The sequence below is a fragment of the Triticum aestivum genome, chromosome 6B (genome assembly GCF_018294505.1).
Source record: "Triticum aestivum cultivar Chinese Spring chromosome 6B, IWGSC CS RefSeq v2.1, whole genome shotgun sequence".
Taxonomy (NCBI): Eukaryota; Viridiplantae; Streptophyta; class Magnoliopsida; order Poales; family Poaceae; genus Triticum; species Triticum aestivum.
Genome location: NC_057810.1, coordinates 697,994,243 through 698,019,437, shown reverse-complemented (window position 1 = coordinate 698,019,437; position 25,195 = coordinate 697,994,243). Strand labels below are relative to the sequence as shown.

Sequence of the window (25,195 nt, the reverse complement as noted above, 5' to 3'; positions counted from 1 at the left end):
CCGCTTGGCACCGATGAAGGGGCGCTGAGGCTCTCGATGGTCCGTCTTGCGTGGAGGGTATGGATGCAAGTCGTGGACATCAGCCTCGGGTGGAGATGGTGTCGCTGATAGTGGGGTTGTGGCGTATTGGCTTGCCCCACAAGTATAGTGTCAAAGCTGAAGAATAGACGTGACGTAGTGGTGCTCACCTATCTCAGTTGGCTCCAAATCATAGAAGCCTTCAGTCTCATCGGATCTAGGTGTTGGTTGAGATGAATGGTGCAGCAAAAACCCACATCAACGATGATGCGGTCTTCGTCTCCTTCCATGGAGGGTTGGAATTTTTGTATGTTATACCCATTCTCTCCAGACGACATCATTTTCGTTTGCAACCGAGTCTTGCAACTTACATCTTTTGTGTGATTTGAAATGATAGTGATAGTGGTTTTCGTAACAAGCTCAACTTATGTGATGGGCATTCCTGAAGTCCACCCATGGCAGCTTGGTTGCTAATAGCTTATTTGGGTTCTAGGGTGAACCACTCCGAGCGTCGGCAGTGGTGCCCCTTCAAATCAGGGCGACAAAGCAAAGCCCTGTTTGGCTACATAGATGGATGGTGTTGTTTGGCCAGACGGTGAATGAGGACATGTTCCTAATGTAATGGTGCTCCCCCCCCCCCCCCCCCCCCCCCTTGTGTCTTTTTTTGGTGCTAATCCCGACGGTGGACGATACCATTGGCGTTTCAAGCTGCCCTTCTTCTAATTGCGTGTCTTGCCTTACCCGCAAGTTGTTTTTTGTAAGCATGTTTATTTGCTGCTTGGGTCTTATTAATTTAAAGTCGGGTGTCGCCACGTGGTTCCGTTTGATCATGGAATCATCAAACACAGCCATGTGTACACGCAGCAGCGAGCAAATCCGACGGCAAGGATTGTGTCGCGCTGCAAAGAATTACACAGAACGTTCGTTCCGTAAGAAATCCGTTAAAGAAATAATCGATTCGTTCAGGTGGACAACATGCCCCATGATAATTGATTCCTAGTGGAAAAAGGACTCGTACAGTACACACATGGGACTGGACGGACTGGCTGCAGGGTGTATATGACGCGTATGCTCCAACAACCGTATACCATGACATGCACTGATCACTGACGGCCGGTACACGCACGTTACGATATGTACGCACGTGCCACCTTTTATTCCATCGCGTGGATCGTACATACCGTGCCTGAATAGGGTAGCTGGATGTGCCCTAATCAACGTACGTACAAGGACAGTTGCCATTCCATATTTCTCTCTCCTGGAGAGAATCTGGTGGTGCGTCGCGAGCTAGCATGTACGCATTCAAACAAATACATATTGATCAGGCATCGTATCGATCGTTTCTGCCGTCGTCACATCGTTATCTGCTTCATTGCAGTGAGCAAAAGGTTAGGGTCGATTAGGTGCTGAGCTGAAACGATGAAACCATTGCTGACGTCGCAGTTCCTTAGCACGGGCATGCACGTACGCCACCACCTTTAATTATCGGAGAAGAAAGGAACAACAGTATGTACTGTAAAGTGGGACACTTGATAGATTTTGCTTTTTGAAAACGGGACACATGATAGATATTATCATGTTAAGAACAAACTAATCTTACGTTTTGTTTTTAAGAGATATTAAACATAATAAAAATAGTATATGAAGATACACGTACGTTCCTTGCTTTAAGTTAATCACACCGTCCATAATTAAATCCCCAGCTATGCATGCCTCCGTTGGTTGCTTGATTAAGCAGCAAGCACCATGCTAATTAATCGACGCCCTGTTAATCCTTTGTACGATCATATAAACTTACTTGCAAGCAAAACTAACAAGCCAGACACGTACTTACACAAAAAACGAGAGAAGATATCTTGGAGAGAGAGAGAGAGATGATGATGGTGATGATGTAACGATGATGCTGGACTATATGTGGAGTGTGATGATGGACTAATAATTAGCCCTGGGCCCTGGCTGATGCTAAATGTGGCCATGTCGACAGTGCCACATATGTTGCTGCGCACATCACCTACTCCCCCTCTTCTCCCTACCTCCCTCCAGCGACCTAGGTACATCGATCGAGTTCATGCTGCGCAAGCATCGTCGTGCCGATTGATCGCGACACCGGCGCACGAGCATGTCCTCTCCCCACCTCCTCCGTCTCCGTTTAATTTCCCCAGCCCCTGCGCCTGGAAGTTAATAGAGTACAAAGTACTTGCTCCATTGCTGGCTGTGATCCGTCCGGCCGCATCAGCTTCTCGCGCCGGCCGACGCGCACACGGCAGACGCAGGGAGGTTGATGGAGACCACCGGGCCGGTCGAGCTAGAGGGTAGACAGGCCTTTGTAGGAGTAGTACAAGTATAACCCCGGCCTTGTTGCTTGCTCCCCTACGCTTCTTCCTCCTGGCTACATACAATTATTCCTTCCGGTCCGGGCTCCGGCATCGCCAAGCTATATATTTCCTTCCTGCCAACCTCCCTATCCAAACCTCATTCATACAAACTCAAGCTATAGCAACATAGATATATGCCCTGCTTAATCTCTGCTACCTAGATACTTTCTCTCCTTCTCCACTATCTTGCTAGCTCAATTGGTGCCGTTCTGGAAGCGCCATCCATAGATCTCTCATCCATATCTATACATACACACCGCGATTCAAAATACAGATTGTAGAGAGAGTTGAGCAGGAAGAAGAGGGTTCAGAGAGAAGATAGTGCATAGATATAGAGATAAATATTTCCATGGGGCTGCGGGACATCGAGATGATGCTGCCGCCGGGGTTCCGCTTCTACCCGAGCGACGAGGAGCTGGTGTGCCACTACCTGCACGGCAAGGTGGCCAACCAGTGCTTCACCGGAGGAGCCACCGGGACCATGGTCGAGGTCGATCTGCACGTCCACGAGCCATGGGAGCTGCCAGGTCAGTTTCTTACTGCTATTATTTTTAGATCAAAAGGCTCCTCTCCTCTGTTCCATTCACCTTTTCTTACTACTCAATTACCACAGTTAGTTATCCCCTAGATTTTTTTTACCAGTTAGTTAGTTTACTACGGAGTACTCGACCCATCTCCAGTCCCTCTCCACTAATCTTTACTACTAGCTACTCGATCGATCTCGATCCAGTACGTTGTTAGTCCCTCTCTCAAGCTACATATCTCTCTTAATTAATTTAACTTCATTCCATGGAATGATTAACTAAGCACGCAACCGTGTTTTGTTGGCTCTAATTCGGACTTGTCGTTGTTATTATTGATTAGTGCACCAAATTAGTGCTCACTCCGTCTGGGTTTATTAGGCTCTCTTATATTTTGAATAAAATTTTGGCCATCTATTTGATTAACAAAATACAAGTATATGCTACGAAAATTTTTATTGTTAGATTTGTATTGGAACGAGGTTTTCAATAATGTTAGTTTTTTGTGACACGTGGTTTATATTTTACTTATTAAATCAATTGTTAAACTTTAATCCAAAATAAGAGGAGGTACAATAAAATCCGACGGAGTTACTAGTACTACTACTCTGCACTATATACATGCATATACGCAATTCCTGCAAGTGTTGTGTTGTTTCTAGCACAAGTTTCCTCTTAGAATTTTGAGTGGGTTACCACCGCAAGCTTGAACTTCCTATAATTAATCTGTCAAGTGGGCAGCATTATTTACATATTTTGTTTGGATTAGTTAAGGAACTGGCTTGCATGTGGCATTTCGTATCAGCATTATTCCACCCCCTCCCTCCTTGGAGTATTTGCCTACTTCAACAAAGAAACTTAAAATTCCTCCTGTTTTTTAAACTTCGTTTCAATAAATTTTTTTTACTAAATGAAGGAAGGACAGATGCATATATATACTTTCTTTTGCCTCTCAGCCTCTCTTTCTATGCGCAATTGTACAACCTGATATGATCTCTATCACGTTTGCGTATACACTTGGTCATCCACCGAGGCCATTCTGTTGCTAATTTTGCGTATGGCTCCATCCATGGTGGTGGTATGCAGACGTGGCGAAGCTGAGCACGAACGAGTGGTATTTCTTCAGCTTCCGTGACCGCAAGTACGCGACGGGGCTGCGCACGAACCGCGCCACCAGGTCCGGCTACTGGAAGGCTACTGGAAAGGACCGCGTCATCCACAGCCCGAGGTCGTCCTCATCCGTCTCTGGTCACGCCGCCATTGTCGGCATGCGCAAGACCCTCGTCTTTCACCGCGGTCGCGCCCCCAACGGCACCAAGACCTGCTGGGTCATGCACGAGTTATCGAGAACCCTCACTCCCCACCCAAGGTGGGTTCAATTGCCAAGCTCTTGCAATATACTCCCTCAGTCTCAAAATAAGTGACTCAACTTTGTACTACTTTAGTACAAGGTTAGTATAAAGTTGAGTCACTTATTTTGGGATGTAGGAAGTACATCTGATGGTATCTGAGTATTAAATTGATATGCGGTGCTAATATGCATGTTTGCATTTGAATTTTGTTTGTTCAGGAGGACTGGGTGCTGTGCAGAGTTTTCCACAAGAAGAAAGCCGACATTGAGTACGCCATGGACGGCGAGCAGGAGCTCGGCGGCGGTGGCATGGCTCACGGGTCTGCTGCCGTGAGCGTATCCAACTACGAAAGTCCCTCATTCTGCGGCGATCCAGCGCCGTTCCCTTCCCCTGGCGCCGGCAGCCACCATTACCAGATCATGTCCTGTGATCATGAGCTCCCCGACGACGCAGCAGACGTCTCGCTCAGCAATGTGGACGCTTTCGCCCGCATGCCGCAGCTGCTGGGCTACGAAAGTATCATTGACTTGAGCCAGCAACTCCAGGGCGGCGGCAGTGCAGCGGCAGGTTTGAGAGACGGCGCCGATGATCAGTGTGATGGGGCGCTGATGGACCTAGGGCTGGAGGAGCACTACAACTACAACAGCTTGATGTAGATGTGTATATATGATGTAAGATCGGTGGGTGCTGCATGCCGTTATACGTTAGTTGACACGAACCGGTACGTTGACTCGGGTGCAACAGATCATAGGACCGGGAAGCTAGACAAGCTGACCACTCACCGGTACACCAGCTATGATAAGACGCTTACCCAACGGGACAGGAATGGACATTCGTTACGTGTACGAAGCGCCACTGTTGATGCCCATCTAATAAACTTCACCATCTTTCTCGCAAAAATAATTATCCCTCTGTCCCACAATATAAGAGGGAGTAATAAAAGGCATCTAAAAAAATGATCAGTATATTTCAGGTGCCAACAACTTATTTCCTCTTAAAAGCTTAATTACTATACCCACGTTCCAAAATAATTGATGTTTTGGGCTTGTCCAAAGTAGAACTTGTTTAAGTTTGACCATGTCTTTAGAAAAATATGTTAACATCTGAAACACTAAATTAGTCTCATGAGCTTCTTTATGAAATATTTTTCCATACTACATGTATTTGATTTTGTAGATGTTGGCACATTTTCTATAGAACTGGTCAAAGATAAACATGTTTGATTTTGCAGAAGCCCAGAACTTCAATTATTGGGGAACAGAGGGACTAATCAGGATTCTCAAATTGTATTCTACTAACGATCAAGTAACATAGAAAATTCTTCTTCAAGATTCGAGAGAGGCATCTATCCCATCTAGCCCCGATAGATTTCTTCAGCCAAGATGACATACGATGTCTGCAAGGCTTCTCAGCAATCTCAATGAAGTGGCATCATCACATAGGCCATGCATCCATTGATATTTTTTTCCAGCAAGAAGGTGAATGCCCCACCATAAACTGAGGTCCTTGAAGTTTACAACTAGCATGCCGCAATGAAGTCTCGAAAGGAAACTAAGAAAAGGTTCGATGCATGGTCGGAAGAGACCAAAACAAGCAATGGAAGAGACCAAAATTAGCGAATCAAAGACAAAACGATGCCCACGAGCCGCCCAGTAGCACACCCTTGCACCGGACAGGAAGCTCCCCTAGCTTTTGTTGTCCTGTTGCGATGTGGCATGAAGCTCCCAAAACCTTCTTCAGAATTTGTCGCTGAAGAGGTCAATGTGTAGTCGGTCCTGCGGTCTCCCCTTAGGCTTCGAGAACTTCAATAAAGCTACCTTTTACCAATGAGATCCATCGGGTGTTTAAACATACACCCCTCCAGAAGAGCTGCATTACACGATGTCCATCACGACCAGGCAAGTGTCGCAAAGCCAACGCAAGCAAGCCTCCTATCCTTGCCACTCGTTCCTGAAGAAGTTGATGAAATCTGCAAACCAGGCCGGGATCCATGCGCACCCCATTGCCTCATAGATATCACTCTTCAAAAATCTTGCTATGATACACCAGCAGAGGATGTGGTCGCGGTTCGAGCATCTCTCCATATCAGACACTTGGTACCCACCAGGAATTTTCTTCATGTTCATTTGCCACAAAAGACTATGATTTTAGCCAGAACTACCTTCCAAATTCCCATTATTTCCACTCGAGGGGCCGCTTTGAAGATTTCTTTGTATAAGGATCCTGTGAATAAAACCCTGCAAGGCTCGAGTTTCCATGATACCGTATCCCTACCAGAGGACAACCCTATCTCAGCGAAGTTATTCCTAGCTACTTCAAATCGACAACCACATTTGGTCCAAAGGAGCGTGGTGCCCATCGATTCCCAACCCACATATCTTCCACTCTGGCAGCTAGATGGCTGGCTATCGCAAATAATCGAGGATGGAGCACACATAGGGTCTCTTCCAGACATCCTACCAAAACTAGGCTAATTGCCCATTATGCACCTCAATTTCTGTGCCAAGCCTGAGAAGGTGTTGCACCTGAGAAGGTGTTGCACCTTCTCTATAGCCTTCGCAAACAACGATTTATTTATTCTAGAGTTCATCTCCACCCTTTCTCTAGGTAAATATTTGTTCTCGATTTTTTAGCCATAACCCATGGCCAAGTAGGATTTGCTATGCCCACTTGGCGATCAAGTACCTGTTCAGGATCTTGGTATTGATAATTCCGAGACCACCGACCTTTTTGATGAGCAGATAGCAGGCTAGTGGACCATATGTTTTTTTTACCCCTTTCCTTCTCCCAAAATAAGCAAGACCGCACCTTATCCAGTATTTCATGCGCTCCATCTTGGAGAAGATAGAATCCCATCACGTACATACAAACATTGGTGAGCCAATCATTAATGAGAACCATCCTCGCTCCTGAGTGCAATATCTTTTCTTGCCATTGTTCAACCCTACCAGCCATTATAAATGACCAGCTCGAGATTCACAATTCGCAATGCCCGATTAAAGATAGGCATTCCCAAATACGCATCCATCGATAAGTTGTAGTTGTTTTTGAAATAATGGGCTTCCTTGCTTGAATGAGTCGAATAATATGATATTTTGTGGTGCTTTTCAATGACTTGAGAGTCACCAACTTATGTATAAGTTTTCTAGTGTATCTATGACACCTCTAGAACTCGTTTTATCCTACGTTTGGAGACTGGCGCCATGGAGTACGCCGACATTCTTACTACGTAGGCTTCTTAGAAGGTATTGCGTTGGAACTACCAGGATTTCATTACATCATATGATGTGCCATATTACCGGTTACTTAAGCCTTTAAGAAGTCTGGGAGTACATCTAACTGTTGTAGTTGGCTTGTTTCCGTGTGGGGTCGTTGGGTTTGTATAATCTCTACCTAACAATAAAGTGTCTATCGCTTTCGGTCGTACGTCGTTGTTAATTTTGCAAAAAAGTCACTCTGTTTCTAAGAATTCAACCATGAGTCCTATTTTAAGTGGAAAAATGGTTCGTTTTTGTTTTCAGAAAACCCTCTGGTTTTCGAGTTAATCAACCCGAGATCCTAAATTTAAGTGAACAAATGATTTTTTTTCGAAACACCTGTTCTTTTAGTTAATCAACCCGCCATCCATCTATTATTATTTTTTGGACAGGTTCAAATGTTTTTTTTTCTAATATCCATATATTTTAAACCGTAACTCTAATTTTGACATGTCATATATGAAAATTGATTAGAAAATTATCTATAATCTAAACATGATGTTATTTTACATCTTAAATATTTCAAAAAAAATATGATTCAAATGCTTCTTTAAAATATTTATATCTTCTAAACCCTAAGTCCAATTTTGACATTTTATATATGCAAATTGATTAGAAAAATGTGTAGAATCTTAATATGGTGTTATTTTACCGGTTAAACATTTTTTTAATGCTATTTAGGGGACAATATTAATAAATAGCGCATGATCCATCTTTCTTTTGTACCGTGTAGATCGGAGGAGAAATCAACACCTCAGCAAAATTAGTTTGGAGAAGAAAGAAACCATCTATAACCACGCATGCATGACTCGGTAAAACCTCCAGGTGAGAAAAAAGTAGATTTCTCATCTTATGCGGAGAGAAAGGGAGACACCTTAGAATTGACCACATTCAAGCGAGTTGTGATTGTGAGCACTGAGGCCGCAGTCGACAAGGGTGGGAAGGAGGGTAAGCGGTAACATAGATGGGATGCACGTGGACCCATTGAGGTCTTCAGTCATGATTATTCTGTTAGGGAAGTGTGATATAATTTTTCCTGTTGCAAGCACGGGCTTGTTTGCTAGTTGGACACAAAACTCTCGACCAGCGACGACACATTCTTACATGCGGGCTCTTGACGGCCTTTATAGTCCTCGACACACCATGGGACTCCAAACCAAGGGAGAGATAAATAGGTAGATATAGATAAATATATTAATTCAGAAAGCAGTGACCCCTGTTGTCCTCTGCTCTCAGGGCATCTCCAGCCGTTGGCCTCCCCAGGAGGCATTTTTCTCGCCTCCTGGGGGGCTGCCGGCGAGAATTTTACCCCGGGGCTCAGATCTCTCCCAGTCGTCTCCACCCCCAAGCATCTCTGCACCTCGACGAGGAGGACGCGTGGCGCGCAGCGAGGAAGCGGCCGGGCCAGTGACGATGTCGAGGAGGCCCCGGAGCAGAGGAGGCCCCGAAGCGGCCGGGCCGGTGACCAATAAACTTCTCCGTGGACTCCTTCACGAGGGCGCCCAAGTCCACCGTGCTCTGGTCAAGGTCCAGCTCCGGCGCGTCCACGGCGACCGCGGACAGCAGAAGTGGGCGGGGCTCGAACTCGAGCGCCCTCGTGCGACTCCTTCTTGCGCATGGCCACGGCGAGGCCCTGCGGAGAACGCGTGGTGTCCACGACTCCTTCTGGCCGGAGAGCACGCGTGGTGTGCTCGAACCGCCCTGGATCCGCGGCTGCACCACCGTGTGGTGCTCTTCGACCTCGTCTGCACGATGGCACGACGACGAGTAGGCAGCGAGCGGGGAGGCAGGTGCTCCGCCCGGCCACGAGCTTGGCCCCGGCCACGCTCCGCCCGGCCGCGAGCTCGCCCGGCCACGCTTCGCCCGGCCGCGAGCTCGCCCGGCCATGCTCCGCCCGGCCGCGAAGGCGCGAACTCGCCGGCCATGCTCCGCCACGCCGGCCATGCCGGACTCAGCGAGCGGCGACAGGGGCATGCTCCTGGGCTGGAGCGGAGGAGGCTTCCCGCGGCGAGCGGCCGGAGCTCGACCCCAACCCGTCGGCAGCGCTGACGGGGGAGCGGAGGAGGCTGCCCGCGGCGAGCCTGGCCGCCGCCGCCGAGGACGGAGAGGAAGAGGAGGAGGAGGGGGGGCGGCACGCCACGCCCGACCTCCCGGCCTCCCGCCCTAGCCGCCGCTTGTCGGCGCGCCCGTGGAGCCCGGCCGTCGCCAGTCGTGCCCGTGCGAGGGGCCGGTGCCGCCCGTGCGTGGCTCGTCGTGGCCGGGGCCGCCCGTGGCCGGCGCGCCCGGAGACAAGCGGGGGAGGCGGCGGGGCCGGAGGCGAGCTCCTCCTCGCCCTGCGACCACCGAGGGAGGGGCGGCGGTGAGCTCGGGCCGGCGGAGGCGAGCGGGGAAGGCGGAGGGGCCGGAGGCGAGCACGGGGGAGGCGGTGGGCCGGAGCTGCGGCCGGGCCTGGAGGCGACGCTGCGGGCCGGAGCGCGGCTTGTCCGGGGAGAGAGAAAAGAAAAGCGGACGCCGAGAGGGGAGGTGGGGGCGGAGAAAGCGACGGGGAGACAGAGAGATGTGGCTGCAGAGGCCGACGTGTGGGGTTTCGCATGCAAAAAGTAGTGTCGGCGCCCCCAGCTGACCCCCGGCTTTCTGCGTTTCTCTTGCCAGCGCCGGCCGTAATTTTAGCTCATACCGGCGCAAAACGAGTTCGTGGGGGCGTGGCTGGGACAGTTTTTGACTGCCGGCGCTGAAAAAAGGCTCCTGGGGAGCCTAGTGGAGATGCCCTCAGGTACCACCAGTTCGTCCACCCCTTGGATACTGGTCTTTCTTTCCCCGTCCATGGTCCAATGCACCCAAACGAACGCTCATATCTCCTCATATATATGCACATGTACAGCAGCTAGCACTGTAAACACATCGACGGATCGCCTTCCGCACGCCTACGCCAGTTCCATCATAACTCATCCATTCATTCTGCATCCTCATGAGCACTCCTGAGCTTCCCACTACTGGCGCTATGCATATATGAATACATCATCTCTGTCTGCGCCAGTGTGGAGAAACGGACCACGGACGACGGACCACCCACACCACCTCGAGCGTCGCACTCGCTGGAAGTGTACGTACGTACGTTCCCGTATGTTCTTACTGAAACGTATGCATGTTGTTGCTTGTATGGCTGGTGATGCTGAACTCAGCCAGACAAAACGAGGCATGGCATGAGGTTTTTGGACGGGCTACAGTCCGGCCGGTCATGGAAGCTACAGGCTAGACCGATCGATCGAGGTAGCTGTCCACCCTGCTGCTGCTGCTGCAGGCAGCGGGACCACGGGCGCGCCAACTTCTTCCTGCTCCGCTGTAGTAGACGTGTGGGACGTTCCTTTTGCTCTCGACAAAGCATTATTGATCGATTGTATTCGCAGGGTCGCTCACCTACCTCCTACCCTTGTTCCTGTCTGTCATCCTCCCGTGCATCCGCATGGCTGGCTGGTTCACTACTTTGGCCCCTTCCCAATGAAACTGAGTACTCAGCTGCTCCTGCTCGTGCCGCCGCTGTGGTGATGCGCATGGGCCGGCAGGCAGGGATTCCATCTCCATCGATCGTCGCTGGTCTCTTTTTCCTTTAGAAAATGATCAAGATTTATTATCAAAGTTACATCGGGATTTTGAGATCACCGAACGATCACTACCTCCGCCGGAATGAGCCGACGGTGCCGCTCTCCTACCAAAGCCGATTTGACCTTGTCTATGACAGTCGAGAAGTCTTCATGCACATGTCCCGAAGGACCAGTGTCATGGAGCCGCAGTCGTTGTCGTTGAACTCCTGAATAAATCTGAAACACCTGACATCAAATCTCGCCACATGGCGAGAACCCTAACCTCACCGCCCAAGGAGATGACAGAAATCTACGCCGAAACTCCATCGACTACGTTCAGATGGAGGAACTCGAAGAGTATCGGAGCCCGGAAGACAAACTCGAAGAAGAGGCGCCGCCATCCGTCCGATTGCCACACCTGCGAGGCCTACAAAACCATAACCTAAACTATTAATCAGAGCAGAGGCACCGAGATTACCCTCCCCGCCACCAGCGGCCAGAGCGGCAGGCAGAGGAGAGGTGATTCCATGGACTCTGCCGGTGAAGCATGGGGAGAGTTGCCCTAGCCGTCAAAAGATAGGGGAGGAAAAAGAAACCTAGATTAATCATCGTTGGTCGTTGGTGCATGAAGATCTCCAACCATGCATGTGAGGCACTGACGACGCAGACGGCGACCGATCGAGCTCCGCACCCCGTGACCCCCATTGTTAATTGCTGGCTCTACATGCAGACGTGAAGTATGATCCGTGCCGAAGCAGGCTAAGCTAGATCTTGGATTGTACTTCGTTTGGAGTATGTGATTAATTACAATCGCAATGCTGCTCCTGATGCGGTACTCGGTACCCCTATGCTTCTGCATGGGCAGATGAATCTGGTCTAGGTAGGTCGCTTGCTTATTTTTTTTAAAGGAGAAAGACCCCCGGCCTTTGCATATGCGGAGGTCGCTTGCTTAATGCCATGGCCGTCTCTTTCCACTCTTAATTAGCGAGGCGCGTGATCTGGGATCGATTGAAGGACTAGAAGACACGAAGCAGGACTGATCAAACCCCACGTTTTGTGTCGCAGCAGGTAGCTAGGTCCCCCGATAGCGCGGCGCCGTATTTACTCCCCTGCCGGCCGGGCGGCCGGCTGGCCGGTGTCACTTTCCTTGAGCTCCCTTTAAACCATCATCATTTCCTGCCGGGCCGGGCTTGGCTTCGCTTCAATGGACAGTAATGATGGATGATGATCGATCGGTCTCCTTAGTACTCCGGCGAACGAGGACGCGCCTGTTTAATGGGAGAGCCTCTCACCTACTCCGGGCTTAATAGGAAGCCCGTCTTGTTTCCACTTAAGTCACCTAGCTACGTCTGATTTGCCCAAAGATGCTCTAGCTTGTTTCCTGAGAAGGAATTACTGATTCAGGATGGTCCTGTTTGGTTCCTCCTTTAATTAAACAAGATCAACCATGACGTGGAGGGCTGTGAACACAGCAAAATGGCAATTAATATGATTGTTAGTGGTTTGTCTATATATGCGATATATAGATTTCTTGTTTAATTAAATATACGGGGCATTATGACCCGAGGCCGGTCTATGCCGCTGATTGTACAACTCTTGTTTAATTAAATATACGGGGCTTTTCTAAATAAATAATAAGTAAATTATGGACCTCCATCGTCAAGGAGGAGGAAATATCAGGTGATACAGGCCTTTCTGCGATCCCGTGATACGTTCTTCCGAAAGCCCTCGGATCTCACATCCTATGGCCATTGGCCGAGCTTTTAGACTTGCATGTAAACATCAGATCCTAGAGGGCTTTTTTACAAACTTGCAGAAGCTCAGCATGGATGAGCCCGCACCATGGAAGCATGGGACGGCCCGTATCATATACTGTCAACGAGAGTGAAAGCCCGCAAAATCATGTACTCCCTCCAATACAAAATTGTACTCCTTCCGTTGCATAATAGTATAAGAATGTTTTTCAAACTATGTTAGCTTGAAAAACGTTCATATAACATGAGATAAGGGAGTACTAGATCTGCTTCAATTAATTTAGATAATTTGGATCGTTGGGAGTAGTGTTGCTGTTTGGAGAAAAGATACCATGATGACCTCTTTTTGGGCTAGCTACTAGTACAGCCTAGCCGGCTAGCCCCGGTAGCTCGCACACGCAGGGTCAAGAAGAAGCGCGCGGCACAGTGCTACTATTCTATTCCGCCACGTACATCATCCATCGCCCGCCGCACGAGCACGCGTACGTAGCAACTAGCAGAGATAATTTGACGCGTTGGCTTCCTCCCTTAATAGCCGGATGAGGCACCGGAGCCGGCCGGGGGGTCGATGGAGACGACACGACGGGGGCAAGGAGCCGGGTCTAGCCGGCTGAAAGCGGACGCATCCATCGACCCGTCATCTCCGTCGGCGCGGGGCGCGGGCGACGTGACCTGGGACGCCATCGAGCGAGAGTTTTGTCACGGTCCCCCGTGGACGAGGCCGAGGCCGATGTCTGCTGATCGGCGCGGAACCCGTGGCCGGCTGGCACCGTCGACGCGTTGCCGTTTTCTTTCGCGATCGGCGGACTCGGTCGAGCGGGCCAGGAGCAGGAGCCGGGGGAAGCGACGGCGAGGCGCATGTCCACGTAGGCGTAACGCGGGTATCCGCCCGCGCGTGCCGCCGCTTGGTGCGCGCGAGGGTCGTTGTCCGGATGGAGGTTGAGGCGTTGCAGCTAACTTGCCGGCAACCGTTTCCCCACCCTGCCAAGCCACCCAGCGTTCCCTCTCTTCCTCGTTCTCTTTCAGTCTCTTGCGATGCTGAGGAGAGAAACTGCCGTGGATCGTCTGGAAGCTAGGACTCGCGATCGATCGAGCAGTGCAATTACTGTGGCGAGAACAGTGCAGACGTAAACGTCGCCGTCACCGAAGGAATATGTATGTGCTGAGCGCGCGACGGCCACCCGGAGCCTCATCAATCATTGCGGCCGCTCGCTACGTGCCACGCCACGGCCCGCCACAAACTTTTTCTCTGTCAACTGAAAGCTAGTACTTAATAGCAAGAGATCATGGATAAATTAGAAAGAGAAGAAAATGAATGCGCGCCTGCTCTCAAACTTTGTCAAAATAACATGATATTTAACACATGGTCAACCACATATTATATACTCCGTACTTAATTAAGCTTCCATGCTTGGTAGTAGGTAAAATGGAGAATATTCGTACACAACATATATGGTAATAAGTTTTTTTTACTATCTATATCGTAATAAAGTATCCCATGTATTTTTAATATATATAGAATTACAATATCAAGCTAAAATCAAGCGAGCCGGCGTTTGCTCAAGATCAGCTCATTTCTCACACGAGCTACATAAAATGTTAATACTTGGCTCATTTATTTTCAAGTCGATCTCAAGTCGGGCCAAAATATGACTCAATCTCAAGCGGCTCACGAACCTAGAGCTTTTCTTGCAGATCTATGTCCAACGCCGGACCCGGCATACGTCCAGACTGAACTGTCTTGCCCCTATTTACTTGCTAACACATTTGCTTGTTTGAATTCCTGTAAACCGGACGCAAACTAGAAGAACTTTATGGGAGTCTGAACCGCCGCCTCGTAGGACTCTGATGCCATCGGCCCACTCAAATCCCCTGCTCGGGCCACTTTTCTTCAATTCTGCTCCTACTCCATCCTTGCTTTACATCCGCATCTTCCTTGTTCGCCGTTGCCGTTCTACCTCTTCGGCCGCCGCCCTGGCTTTGGCGGACGTCCGCTGCCCCCACCCACAAATCTGCTTGCCTTGGACTACGCTGTCGTCCACACATGATCCGTCTGTAGCTAGATACCCTCCGTTCCCATGCTGACGTTGTCGTTTCCTAGATTAAGTGCAATGACGAGGTACTCTGTGATGGAGAATGAGTTGTTATGCCATACATGGAAGATTATATCTTTGGGCTCTGTAGGCAGTTTAGGTGGCTCGATGTTCTGGCAAAACATGGGTGCTTTGTTTCTTGAGCAAAAGCACTTCACACCCTATGACATGCACGTGATCCATGATCGCAATGTGAAGTTGGTCGCCCATTGGTGATACACCATCTTCAACACTGTCATGAAGTTTTGCAGTGTAGTTGCACGAGTGGAGACAATCCGGCCATGGGCTCGCCAATCATGGAGATTGTAAATTTTGCTTCTTTATTGCTCTACATGTTGGTCAATACATTGATTCACACAAAATTGCAGCTTGATTACCATCGCATTGTATAGTCCGAATGCATTGGCATGCTGTACTACAAGACCAGGGGAAGACCATTTACACTCATACATTGTTGTGTGAAGCTCAACGGACACAATGCCTGAGACAACATATGTTGATTCTGACTCGAGTATCACTGAATTTGGAATTGATGAATTTTAAAAATTTATTGAATACTTGGTTATCTCCGATGTGATATTTACATTTGAATATTTTGTACCAGGGATCATGTTATTTATAGATGGATTTTGTTTTTTTATAATTATTTTGAGTGTTGCAGCCTAATTAAAAAACAAGACGAACATTTAGGGGACAGAGTTAATTGGCCGGCTTCTGTAAGATGTCTGCGGACGAGCCCATACCAATCCACAGATGAATACAGTGTTATTTCAAGGGTCGGCGTTCAAGATGTCATCAGACAGTGTGCATTCTGTAGTATTGGTTCATTGAGCAGTAGTCCGATCGGGGTATCGACTAGTTGTTCTCAACTGATCAATTGCCGAAACCGATCGCTAGTACGTGGTTCCTATTTTTGGTCGCAGCTGTTATTTCGAGTCGGCCAAGTTATTACACATCTTGCCGCAAAAAAAAAGTTACTACGCATCACACAGTCAGAAAATCGAAAATACGATAACAATTTGTAAAATGTGCAATTATATTTCATTCTTTTTGAGAAAGTATATATTTCATTTTTTTAGACAAAAGCGTGAAACGTTAATGCGGATCGATCGATCGGGAGATGATTCCCGTTGCATGCAGCTAGAAATATACATTACCACAAACGGGCGCAGTGCTTCTTTGCTCAGTCGCTTGGTCAATTAGGCCAACTCTACCGCACGACCCCAAACAGACGTCCGGTTTGGCCGGATTTTGTTCTTTTGGGGCGGCAATGGGTTTGTCAGTGTCCGCTCTTGTCCGTTGAGTCGTGCGTGCGCCCACCGCGTGACCGTACCCCAAATCATGTTCGCGTTGTACGTGATTAAAAAACAGAAAAACGTAAATAAACTGACAAAAAAAGTAAATAAACGCAGTTAAAAAAACATAAAACATTAGTTAGGGGTAACGGCCACAAAACGGCCCAGTTTAACAGTTCACTTAACAACCCAGTGCCATAATTAACATAAAAACAAAATAAGAAACGCCGCCCGCGCGCTCCTGCCGCGCCCGTCGATGCCGTGGTCGTGGCAGTCTTCAGTGGCCGCCGGTGTCGTCGTCGTCGCTGACGAGGTCGACTTAGGCCGGCGTCGTCCAGAGGTGGGACGGTGGCGCGTGGTACACAGGGGCGGGCTGGAAGGCCGGAGGTGCCTGCACCACCTCCCCCTGTGGGGCACCAGTTCACACCCCCCACGGCGTCGGCCATCTTCGGAGCCGTGCACGACAAGCTCCACAGCTGGCTCACCAGATCCGGGTGGAACGCAGCAACCGGCGCGTCCTCCATCGCCTCCTCCGTGGCCACCACGTCCAGCTCGGGAATGGCGACGTCGCCGGCCGCAGAGAGGGCCACCATCTCCTCGAGGCCCTCCCATTGGAGCTCGTCGTGCGTGTGTATGGAGTCCTCCATGACACGCGCCATGAGCCGGGCCTCCTCCTCCGCTGTCATGCGAGGAGGTGGTGGTGGAGACGAAGAGGGTGAAGGCGACGGCGTGGGCGTGAGGCCGCGCACCCGCGTACGACCGCGCTCCTGGGAAGCACGCGCTGCGCGCTTTGGACGTGGCCACCGCGGCCCCGTCGACGTGTCGGCGAAGAACGACGCGTGCCGCACGTCGTGCTCATCCTGAAGCCACGTGTCCCAGAGCCGGAAGTCGGGGGCGTACCTGTCGTCGTAGTACAGGTTGTCGGGAAGGAGGCGGCGGCGGCGCTCGATCTCCTCGCGGCGCGCACGACCGCTCTGCGGCACCGGAGGGTTTGTCATCCGGTCGGCGGAGAGGTGCCAGTTATTGGGGAGGTGCATGTTGCTACACGGGAGCGGCGTCCTCGTCTCCCAGTAACGGCGGCATACATCCGCCGTGATGTACTGCCGGCCGCGCGCACCGCCGCCGGCCGTAGGGCCGATGGTGAACGGGGCAGGCGCAGGGCTCCGACGCGGTGGCGGTGATGTGGGCTCCTCCTTCACGGAGCCGCGGTGGCGGCCCGACGCCGACTCGCGGTCGTGCTTCCCCTTGCGGCCGTGGTTCCAGAAGCCCATGGCGGCTGCGAGGTGGTCGGCCGACGAGATTGGGGACGGGGAGACGGCTAGGGTTTGGGGTGTTGGTCTCGAGGAGGCAGGAAGGGCCCGACTGGGAAGTGTGGACGATGGCTGGTCCACGGCTTCCCCATTTAAGAGGGAAAGCGACCGTTCGCTGTGCGGATGACAGATGGGGTCGACCACCCGTGCACATTTATGTCGGGCCGCCTGCCATGTGGCCCCGACACGAACGAGCGCGCGTCCGTTTGCCGTCCGCCGTGACCCATACCTGACGCAAGTTTGCGCTTGAAATGGATCGGCCCGGACACAAAACGAACAAAATAGGTCCGGACCGTCGCGCGCTGGGCCGCCCGATTTATCTTTTTTATCCTAAATGGACGGAGCCGGACAGAATGGGGTCATGCTGTGTAGATGGCCTTAGGCAGCGCCCAGAGCGACACGACACGACAAGTCCCCAACAAGCAGCCCGTGCTGGTGCTGTCCGTGCACAGCCCATTTCTGTAAGGGGACAGAGCCCAGTCGACACGCGCCACCAAAACGGCGGACGATCGTGCGTGCCATCGGGACCCGCGAGGGAGCAAAGAGTTGCGAGGTTTTGTTCCGTGGAGGACAGGACGAGAGCCCATATGCTTGCAGTGATTTCACTAGACAGCCAGAAGCGAAGATAGATCGCGTCGATCCATGACGCACTGCAGCCGGCTAGATTTGATTCCACACTACAGCATTATTGGATTCGATCCATCGTTTACACACAGGCAGCTTCGTTGTTCCGTTGCCTCATATGATGACGGTGGCGACCCAATCTTAACATCTATCGGCTCACATCTTCTAGAGATGTTCACAGAGGTTGAATCTGCGTGTGTGCGTTTATAATAGTGTGTGTGCACACACGTATTTTTTTTCGATAAAGGGCTTTTCATTGAATTGAAATATCGAGTTGATACAACCGCATCAAAGATCACCCGGCCTCTGCATAGCTAGATACACACAGCCAAAGTTTCAAAGTATTAGAAGCCAAAATAAAAAGGCAAAAAACGCCAGCAGTAGCGAAAAAGGATAAAAGAGGCCTAAGGTGATGCCGGTCCAATCCGAAGGTCACACCGCCATCCATGGGGGTAAAAAATGTCCCTGGCCGAGCACTCCAACCGGGTAGAAGCCATCATAAAAAGGTCTCTGTCCTCCGGCCTCTGCAGGATAGACCACATACGGAGCCATCGCGAGCATATATGAATTACCTGCATAGGAGATGAAACACTTTTATGATTAAAAACAATATCATTCCTGGTGAGCCACAACGCCCAACATAAGGCAGCCGCCCCCGCAAGAATGTGCTTAGACAATTGTTTATCTATTCCCCTCAACCAATTGCCGAACATATTCCGTACGCTGCGTGGAGGATATAGATTCGAAGCAATTTGGACTATTGCCCATACCGATCTAGCAAACTTGCAATCAAAAAATAGGTGTTTAATGGATTCATTATGATTGCAGAAAACACATTTTTTGCAGCCTTGCCAGTTTCGTCGAGCTAGATTGTCCCTAGTTAAGATAACTCCTTTGTTGAGAAACCATAGGAAAATTTTCACTTTTAGAGGAATCTTAAGCTTCCACAATTTTCTATTATCAGATGGAACCTCGTTATGAACCAATGCATCATACATGGATTTAACCGAAAATCTTCCATTCAGATGCAGGTTCCATTTAAAGATGTCCGATTCAGCCGACAGTTGGACAGCTCCCAAACGAGTCAGCAAATCGTTCCATGCAGTCAGACGAGGTCCAGAAATCGTTCTGCGAAAAGAAATATCCGGGTGTTCTTGTCCCAATACCTGCTTAATCGTGACAAACTTATGTCTAACTATCCGATATAAGCTTGGGTATTGCACATTTAGAGGAGTAGTCCCGAGCCAGGTGTCTTCCCAGAATCGAATCTGGGAGCCGTCCCTAACCGAGAAAGTGCCAAATTGGAAAAAGAATTCTTTAGCTTTCATAACCCCACTCCAAAAATGAGAGTCACCTGGTTTCCAGTAGACCTGGGAGATTGCTTTGGACCCAACGTATTTATTACGAATGATCTCCTGCCAAACACCATCCTCAGTGAGTAATCTGTATACCCATTTGCTGAGCAATGCAATGTTTTTGATCTCAAGATCCTGGATTCCGAGTCCCCCTTGGCTTTTAGGACGACATAATATATTCCACCTAGCCAAGCGATATTTCTTTTTTTCATTGTCACTCTGCCAAAAAAACCTTGATCTAAAATAATCAAGGCGTTGGAGAACACCTTTTGGCAGATGAAAAAAAGATAGCATGTAAAGGACCATGTTGGTAAGAACCGAGTTGATCAGAACTAGTCGGCCCCCATAGGACAAGAGTTTGGCCTTCCAGCTCGCCAACCGTTTCTCCAGTCTCTCTTCAACATGTTTCCATTCAGCGATTGTCAAACGCCGATAATGAATAGGAATACCTAGATATCGAATCGGAAATTGGCCTAGTTGGCATCCAAAAATATCAGCATATTCTTGTGAAGTTTCTGCGGCTTCGCCAAAGCAGAAAAGTTCACTCTTATGAAAGTTTATCTTAAGGCCAGAAAGATCCTCAAAAGCACATAATAACAATTTGAGGTTTCTAGCCTTTTCTAGGTCGTGATTCAAAAACAAAATGGTGTCATCCGCATACTGTAAGATTGACAGGCCTCCTTCTACTAGATGAGGAATGACCCCGGTGATTTGACCAGCTAGCTTGGCCCTCTCAATGAGAGTAACTAGCATATCAGCCACGATGTTGAAAAGGATAGGTGATGCGGGGTCGCCTTGGCGTAGCCCCTTCCTAGTCTGGAAATAATTGCCTATGTCATCGTTCACCTTGATAGCCACGCTACCTCCAGACACAAAGTTCTCAACCCATCGGCACCAAGTATCGGAAAACCCTTTCATACGAAGAGTTTGAAGCAAAAAAGGCCACTTCACCTTATCATAAGCTTTCTCGAAGTCAATCTTAAAGATGACCCCATTCAACTTTTTACGGTGGAGCTCATGAACAGTTTCATGTAGGACATCAACACCGTCTAAGATGTTCCGTCCTTGCATGAAAGCTGTTTGTGTTGGTTTGACTACATGGTCTGCGACCCCATTCAGCCGGTTAGTCGCGACCTTGGTGAAAATTTTAAAGCTCACGTTTAATAAGCAAATCGGTCTATATTATTGTTGAATCCGATTGGCATCCTTTATCTTTGGTAAAAGGATAATTTCACCAAAATTGAGTCTGGAGATGTCTAGTCTATGAGCATGCAGTTCATTAAACAATTGAACCAGGTCAGACTTTAACATATCCCAAAAAAATTGATAAAACTCCGCCGGAAAACCATCCGGTCCCGGAGATTTGTTGTGTTTCATTTGAAAAATCGCAGTCCGTATTTCCTCCTCAGTGAAAGCAGAGGTTAGGAATTCATTTTCCGCAGCGGAAACTTGCTGGATGTCATGATAAATAGACTCATCCATCTCCAGCGTAGTTTCCGAGGAAGGACGAAACAAGTCTTTATAGTATTTTGCAATAAAGTCCTTGAGCGGAGCGTCCCCCTCAATGCGACCCTCGTCCTGATCAAGGGTGAATATTCGTTTTTTTCTATGTCTGCCATTGGCTAACATTTGAAAGTACTTCGTGTTATCATCCCCAAGTACCAACGAGTCGCTCTTGCACCGTTGGTACCATTTGATTTCCTCTTCACGTAAGAGACGGGCTAGCTGCTCATTGAGATGACTTTTTTGCTCAATCTCAGTCGCAGATAGAAGCCTCACCTCCGCGATCTTATCTAAGGAGTCGATCAAGACAGATGGTCGCAACTTCTTTTTCTTATAAATCCCAGCGGTGTGTTTAGCCCATCCGCGGAGGAATTGGCGCAACGCACGAGTGCGATTATTCCAACTTTGAATTGGTGTATCACGCCGTGTTAGGCGTTGCCACACCTTTTTAACCAATTCAGGGAAACCCTCTCTAGTGAGCCACCCCAGTTCAAATTTAAACTGATGGCGGTTCGAAGTGGGTGCTGCTTGACCAAAATCAGTAAGCAATGGAGCATGATCCGATAAGGCCTCAATTCTCTCCAAAGCCCGCACTGATGCTAATGGATATTTAAATTCCCAGTCTGTGGTGACTAGCACCCGATAAATTTTTTCGAACGTCGGGATAGATCTATTATTGGCCCAGGTAAATTGGCGCCCCGAGAGAGAGAGTTCCGGCAAATCAAGACTGTCAATGACAGCATTAAAAAGAAACGGCCATCGAGTGTCGAACCTATCATTGTTTTTATCCTGTTGGTATCGCAAAATATTGAAGTCCCCTCCAAGTAGCATGGGGTGAGGATTTTCTCTGCAGGTATTGACAAGTTCTTTGTGGAAGGCCGCTTTAAATTCATCTTGAGCAGCACCATATACGGCAACCAAGCTCCAAATGAAACTATCGGATTTGTTTCTAAGGTGGAATTTAATATGATACTCACCCTTTGAAGTTGAAAGAAGTTCCAAGTAAGTGGAATGTATTCCTAAAAGAATACCTCCGGACCTCCCTGAAGGCGGCAGGATATGCCATTCGTAATCTTTGCCACATGAAAAATGGTCCAAATCACGCGTTGGAAAGTCACGCTTACTACACTCAGAGATTGCCACGAAGTCGAGGGCATGATCCCTAACACAATCGGAAATATGTTTGTACTTAGCCAAGTCACCAAGACCTCTGCTATTCCAAAACATTCCTTTCATGGAGAAACTTTATTACGTTTGGATACTTTGGTCTTCTTCTTAGGGCGACCCTTTTTACTACCAGAGTTAGACTTGTTCTTACGTATCGATGCAACGAGCTCACAAAGCATCGTATCACGCATGGTATCTTCAAAGTCTACCTCTGTAGTATCATTGACGAGATGAGAGAGGAGTCTGCCTTCATGGTTGGCATCGGACTCCTCATCCTCCTCATCTGATACTAGTGGATCCACCGTCAGAAGCGTTCTAGGAGCAACCATAAGCCAGTCGAACTCCATTTGCTTAAGAGCTTTAACTGAGAAATCAACTACTGCATCATTTCTACCTAATTAAATACCAAGGCTAGCAATATTTGGAGACATTTTGGCTTTATCAAAAGATAGAAATGATTTGCAAGGAGACTTACCATCGAAGTCGAGGTTCTGCGATGCCGTTCTACGCATGGCCCTCTGCATGGAATCCTCATCAGTGGCAGAGGCCCCATCAGCCCCCACAACATGGCGGCCGCTACGTCTAGGTGGTGAAGTAGTAAACTCCGAAGCAACCCGCATCCCAGAGGGCCGGAAAGGTGGTGTAGACAGCTCCGGCGTAGCAGCGGGAGACCTAGAATGTTGGGGAACTTAGTAATTTCAAAAAATTTCCTACGCACACGCAAGATCATGGTGATGATATAGCAACGAGGGGAGAGTGTTGTCTACGTACCCTTGTAGACCGAAGCGGAAGCGTTGACGCAACGTAGAGGAAGTAGTCGTACGTCCTCCGGTTCAACCGATCCAAGTACCGTTACTCCGGCACCTCCGAGTTCTTGACACGCGTACAGCTCGATGACGCACCCTCGATCTCCGATCCAGCAGAGGCGCCGAGGGGGAGTTCCGTCAGCACGACGGCGTGGTGACGATCTTGATGTTCTCCTGTTGCAGGGCTTCGCCTAAGCACCGCTACAATATGACCGAGGTGTAATATCGTGGAGGGGGGGCACCGCACACGGCTAAGGAACGATCAATGATCAACTTGTGTGTTCTAGGGTGCCCCCCTACCCCCGTATATAAAGGAGGGAGGGAGGAGGTGGCCGGCCCTAGGGGGGGCGCGCCATGAGGAGGGGGAAACCTACTCCAAGTAGGTTTCCCTCTCTTTTCCTTATCTTATTTGGAGGGGGAAGGAAAGAGTACTAGTATTAGGAAGTAGTACTAGTAGTAGTAATAGGAAGAGGGGGAAGGAGATAGGAAAGGGGGGGCCGGCCCCCTCCCCAATTCGGATTGGGCTTGGGGGGGCGCGCCCCCCTCCCTTGCTCCTTCTCTCTTCTTCCTACATGGGCCCAATAAGGCCCATATACCTCCCGGGGGGTTCCGGAAACCTCCCGGGGCTCCAAACTTCTCCGGAACCTTTCCGGTGTCCAAATATATCCGTCCAATATATCAATCTTTATGTCTCGACCATTTCGAGACTCCTCGTCATGTCCGCAATCATATCCGGGACTCCAAACAACCTTCGGTACATCAAAATACATAAACTCATAATATAACTGTCATCGAAACCTTAAGCGTGCGGACCCTACGGTTCGAGAACGATGTAGACATGACTGAGACACATCTCTGGTCAATAACCAATAGCGGGACCTGGATGCCCATATTGGTTCCTACATATTCTACGAAGATCTTTATCGGTCAAACCGCATAACAACATACGTTGTTCCCTTTGTCGTCGGTATGTTACTTGTCCGAGATTCGATCGTCGGTATCCAATACCTAGTTCAATCTCGTTATCGACAAGTCTCTTTACTCGTTCTGTAATACTTCATCTTATGACTAACTCATTAGTTACATGCTTGCAAGGCTTAGGTGATGAGCATTGCCGAGAGTGCCCAGAGATACCTCTCCGACAATCGGAGTGACAAAACCTAATCTCGAATTATGCTAACTCAACATGTACCTTCGGAGACACCTGTAGTACTCCTTTATAATCACCCAGTTACGTTGTGACGTTTGGTAGTACCCAAAGTGTTCCTCCGGTAAACGGGAGTTACACAATTCTCATAGTTACAGGAACATGTATAAGTCATGAAGGAAGCAATAGCAGAATACTAAACGATCAAGTGCTAAGCTAACGGGATGGGTCATGTCAATCACTTATTCTCCTAATGATGTGATCCCATTAATCAAATGACAACACATGTCAATGGTTAGGAAACATAACCATCTTTGATTAATGAGCTAGTCAAGTAGAGGCATACTAGTGACTATATGTTTGTCTATGTATTCACACATGTATCATGTTTCCGGTTAATACAATTCTAGCATGAATAATAAACATTTATCATGAAATGAGGAAATAAATAATAACTTTATTATTGCCTCTAGGGCATATTTCCTTCAGTCTCCCACTTGCACTAGAGTCAATAATCTAGATTACATAGTAATGATTCTAACACCCATGGAGTCTTGGTGCTGATCATGTTTTGCTCGTGAGAGAGGCTTAGTCAACGGGTCTGCAACATTCAGATCCGTATGTATCTTGCAAATCTCTATGTCTCCCACTTGGACTTGATCCCGAATGGAATTGAAGCGTCTCTTGATGTGCTTGGTCCTCTTGTGAAATCTGGATTCCTTTGCCAAGGCAATTGCACCAGTATTGTCACAGAAGATCTTCATTGGTCCCGATGCACTAGGTATGACACCTAGATCGGAAATGAACTCCTTCATCCAGACTCCTTCATTTGCTGCTTCAGAAGCAGCTATGTACTCCGCTTCACATGTAGATCCCGCCACGACGCTTTGTTTAGAACTGCACCAACTTACAGCTCCACCGTTTAATAAAAACACGTATCCGGTCTGCGATTTAGAATCGTCCGGATCAGTGTCAAAGCTTGCATCGACGTAACCATTTACGACTAGCTCTTTGTCACCTCCATATACGAGAAACAT

The 25,195-nt window shown here is 48.9% G+C and overlaps 1 pseudogene; it reads left to right on the top strand.

The window, feature by feature from the left end:
* Positions 1-2,149: 2,149 nt before the first annotated feature.
* On the top strand, positions 2,150-5,178 carry LOC123134948 (protein CUP-SHAPED COTYLEDON 2-like; annotated as a pseudogene).
* Positions 5,179-25,195: the final 20,017 nt, after the last annotated feature.